The 5,000-nt window shown below is 45.4% G+C and overlaps 1 pseudogene; it reads left to right on the forward strand.

The window, feature by feature from the left end:
• LOC143206176 (uncharacterized) overlaps nucleotides 1-15 on the forward strand; it is a 2,864-nt pseudogene extending 2,849 nt beyond the window's left edge.
• Nucleotides 16-5,000: the final 4,985 nt, after the last annotated feature.

Here is a 5,000-nt window from a genome sequence, read left to right on the forward strand (position 1 = left end):
TTGTTTAAATTCAGTGCAGTTAAAACAGTGGAATTAGTGCATTTTATCGCAAATAACGAAAATATTGCCGAAAACAGTGTTAAAACGTGGTAAAATTCCGAAAAAACCCGTCGAAAAGGGTCGGGCAGGTAGAGACACCCGTCCGAACCGCCGCGTGAAACGGTAAAACGATAAAATTTGACGCTAAAATCACGTTTTGTTGTACGTGTATTGCATATTCGCGTTATTGCTAAAAATCGGCGTGAATAAATAGTGTTTTTTGGTGAAAATTTTCATTAAAACAACGCAAAAACAAAAGAAATACAGTTTCAACGGTAAAAAAAGTCGAAAAAACCCGTCGAAAAAAGGTCGAAAAGGGTCGAAAAGGGTCGGGCAGGTAGCGTGACCCGTCCGAGCCGCCGCGCCTAACGGTACATCGACAGCGAACAACGGGAATTTTTATAAACAATACAAGCACGTGTAGATAGGGAAAATTTACGGGGTTTTTGTTTAAACAATCCGCGAGTTCTCGTGAAATTTATCGCAAAAACAACGTAAAACGATATTAATTTCAGTGATAACGCGTAAATATTCAAAACCGACGAGAAAATCTTGTGTCGAACACGTGGAGTGAAATTGTTGCATTGTTAAATACGGAATTTATTTAACAATACAGTGCAGTTAATCATCGGTCAGCAGTGTTAGTGCAAAATTCCGATAAACCCATCGGAAGCACAGTGTAGATGAACTATCAAATCAACGGCTGACACCTGGACACCAACAAGGTAGGATCGTTATTAATTTTGAACAAAAACAAACTAATTAAGTGAACAATTCAGTGAATACCAAGTTGTAAATTCTTTATTTTGCTACTATTTTGTTTTGTTTTGCTGATTAACATTCTTGGTTGTAAACAACTCAAAGTGTGCTCTCACTATTATTGCATTTATAGACTATTGTATTTTATTGTGTTGTACTGTATTAGTGATTAGTGCGAACTGTGATGATTGTTGATAAATATTCGGACAGTTAATTATTCTTGACGAGCGCACCAGCGCATTCGCCATTTCAACGATCTGTAGGGGCCCTCTACCGTCACCATCTCGCCAGAAGATAAATAAATATCCCACTGCCGTCACCACTCCAACACGACATCAGCGCAGTCACCAATTTTAAGTGAAATTGGTTGCACTAGCGCCATCTATCAGCAGTGCTCCCAGCGAGGCAGAAGCCCTCCGCAGTCGCCGAATCATCAGAAATCGGCAGCACCAGCGCCATCTACTAGCGGTGCTCACAGCGAGGCAGAAGCCCTCCGCAGTCGCCGAATCATCAGAAATCGGCAGCACCAGCGCCATCTACTAGCGGTGCTCACAGCGAGGCAGAAGCCCTCCGCAGTCGCCAAATTGACAGAAATCGGCTGCACTATCGCCATCTAGCCGTGAGCTTGAGAAACAAGCCATCTTGTCAACAACTCAGCGCCGTCACCAATCGGTCACAACAGCCCCCACCACAGCGCAGTCACCAATTTTTCAAAAATCGGTTGCACTTGCGCCATCTAGCAGCGGTCTCAAGAAATAAGCCAGCAGCCAGGGGCGGTCGCCATTTTTTCAAAGTGATCACCCGAGCGCACTCGCCATAATTGACTGATACGTGACACAATTCAATAATAACAATAAATAGGGTCTTTAACGCTATCTCCCATCGGGGCACAGCCCCATTAATATGCATTTTTAATAAGGAACTAATACTACTGCAATAAAATGGAGAAGCGACAAGCTAGAAAAAAGACAACTGACACCGAGCAACTGGAAGTTACCGAAAAAGAAGTTAATGAAGGTGTCGAAGCTAACGCTGGAGAGAACGATCTAGACGGGAAGGAAGATGAACTGGCGGGACTCACAATGAGCATATTAATCGGAAGGGACATCGCCGGACTAAGAGAATCTATTAAACTATGCCTGGATGTGATAAAGGGACGAGCGACGAAAATCCATCAAGCATCTAAAAAGATGCAATACGGTATCGGAGACCGTACCGTCATCCTACAAACCCTACAGAAAATAGAGGACATAACTGACCTCATGGAACGGAAATCCAAGAAACAGGAACAAAATAGCAGCATAGAAAATATGTTCACTAAAATGGGAGAGCAAATGGCACGGATGGAGGATAAAATCATGAACCTAGAAAAAACACGGCATACCGAGAAACAAACGGAGAAACCACACCCCGAGAATAACGCAAACAAGATAAGCTATGCCAAAGCCTTACAAAAAACTGGAAACAAAACAACTATACCGAACAAGAAAAAGGAAACGACCAGAGCATGGACACCCCCGGACAAAAATAAACAAAAAAATGAAATAATCGTCAGCTTCAGCAACAAAACTGGTGAAGAAACTAAAATGGAACTCAAGAAGCACATAACAACAAAGGAATTGCAGACGGGATTTAGGGGCATTAGAGTCCTTAAAAACGGATCGGTAGTAGTAGAATGCAAAACCGCCGAGCAAAAGGAGGCCGTAAAGGAGAAAATGCAAACCGTTAAGACAGCAGAAATTAAAGAAGGCGTCAGGCTGAATCCTCGCATTAAGTTAATCGGTCTTCCCAGTAATGTAAAGGGCGAGGAAATAATACAGGACATAATAAATGAAAACGAGGAAATAAAAACGCTGATGGAAGAACACCCGGAGGCAAAGCATATCAAAATCATTAAAAATATCCCGTGGACCGGCAAATTCCAGAGGCAGAACTGGATTCTAGAAGTAGCCCCGCAGATCTTCAGCAGGATAATGAAGGAGCGCACAGTCATCGTGGACATGCTAAGATACCGGGTCGAAGAAACGACCAGTGTCTTGATATGTATGAGGTGCTGTCGCTACGGGCACAGCCATAGAAATTGCACGGCGGCAGAACCGGCCTGTTACAAGTGTGGGGAAAAACACGAGGGCAATTCCTGCAAAACAGAGGAGCACAAGTGCATTAACTGCGTTAGAGCCGGGAAAACAAAGACCGAAGAATTAAAACACAAGGCAACCGACTATAGTTGCCCGCAACAAAATAGGAAAAGGCAGGACAACCGAAGAATAACAGACTACGGATGCTGAAAACCCTGCAATTCAACACTGGGAAAGGTGTCAGTGCAACAGCGCTGATGAGGAAAAAGGCGTCGGAAGGCGGATTTGATATAGTCCTTATCCAAGAACCGACACCTAAAACGACGGCATGGGAAGGTTGGCTGATGTACAGCAAAGGACCCAGGACGAAAACGGAGACATGGATCAAGGACACCATTAAGGCGACATTGATAGAAAACATGTCTTCCCAGAACATCACCTCGGTATACATAGGCGACGTAGTCATCACCAACGTATACGAGGAACCCGGAGGGGGAAATCTACCCAACATATGTCATATCTCCCAGTACCTGGAAGAATATACGGGAAAATGGATCTTGGCCGGCGATTTCAACGCCAAACATGGACTGTGGGGCAGTGCTGAAAACAGCACAAGAGGCGAAGAACTCCTCAACTGGGCAGTGAGCCAAGGATTGCAGCTCGCCGAAGGGGACTACACGAGGCCAACCTTCAGCACAAGCAGGGGCAGAAGTAACGTGGACACCACCTGGAGCAGGGGCACCGAGGTTAGCGGTTGGAACATCAATGCAACCGAAGAAACCTTGAGTGACCACAAATACATTGAATTTGAGATCCACGAGCAACACGAGGCCAGGAAGACCAAAAAATCTGAATGGGACTTCAGGAATACGAACTGGAATTCCATCAGAGAACGCTTCGCAAATATCCCAATGAATATCACACCTACCGTGGAGACCAGAGTAATAGAGGAACAAGCCACCGTACTCCAACAGATCCTGAAAGGAATGAGCAACAGGATAAAAAAGAGGGCTATCACGATCAAACACGGAAATGACTGGTGGGACGCGCAATGCGAGGAAAAGAAGCGGGCACTAGCCATTTCCAAGAGACGAATCAGAAACACCACAGACAATCAGCTGCTCATCGCAGAACACAGGATCAAGAGAAAACAATACAGGGACCTCATCAACGACAAGAAAAGGGAATACACGAACTCGGTGATAAACAACACCATCGAGACCAAACCATGGCACACGGTATGGGAGGTATTTAGGAAGATAGGAGTACAGCGAGGTCAGACGGCCCCCACCCAGGAGGAAGCAACTGTCGAAGGTGCCAACAGAAGGGAAGGAGCAAAAATTAGGAAATACCATCCGGAGGCGGACCCAACAGAAAGAAAAGAAATCGAAGAAGCTATAGCCGATATCAACAACGACAGCTGGCCTAGCACAGAAATCGGTGAAGAAAACATCACAGAACAGGAAGTGGAAGCAGCAATCAACACGCTTAAAACTAGGAAAGCAGTGGGACTGGATGGCATACCCAACGAACTGATCAAGCAGATCTGGAGCACGCATAAATACAGCATCATAACGCTGTATAAGAACTGTTATGATGCAGGATATTTTCCCGTAGTATGGAAAACAGCCCGGATATGCTGGATCAGGAAGAAAAGCGGCGGAGAACGGCCGATCAGCCTCCTTCCGACCCTGGGGAAAGTGCTCGATAGGATCTTGAACAGGAGACTGCAAGTCATCCTGGAAAGGATGAACTTGTACGACGAAAGGCAGTATGGGTTCAGGAGGAACAAGTCGACGATAACGGCGATATCGGACCTCCTGAACTGGATAAATAGAGAAAAAGACAATGGAAACCACGTGGTAGCTGTGGCACTAGACTTGAAGAACGCCTTTAACGAGGCCACACTACCAACTATTGTAAAGGAACTAAAACTAGCCAACATCGGACGGAAGATGGCAAAATCCATAGCCAGCTTCATGAGTAACCGCAGAGTATTCAGTAACGGCATAACGATGAACACGGACAAAGGATGCCCACAAGGATCCAGTCTGGGTCCCACACTGTGGTTGCTGAACATGAATGGATGGTTCCGCAAGGTGGACACCGCCGACGTCAACGACT

This window comes from Rhynchophorus ferrugineus, unplaced genomic scaffold (genome assembly GCF_030347505.1).
Source record: "Rhynchophorus ferrugineus isolate W39M unplaced genomic scaffold, kcgeb_rfMv2 rfM572, whole genome shotgun sequence".
NCBI classification, from domain to species: Eukaryota; Metazoa; Arthropoda; class Insecta; order Coleoptera; family Curculionidae; genus Rhynchophorus; species Rhynchophorus ferrugineus.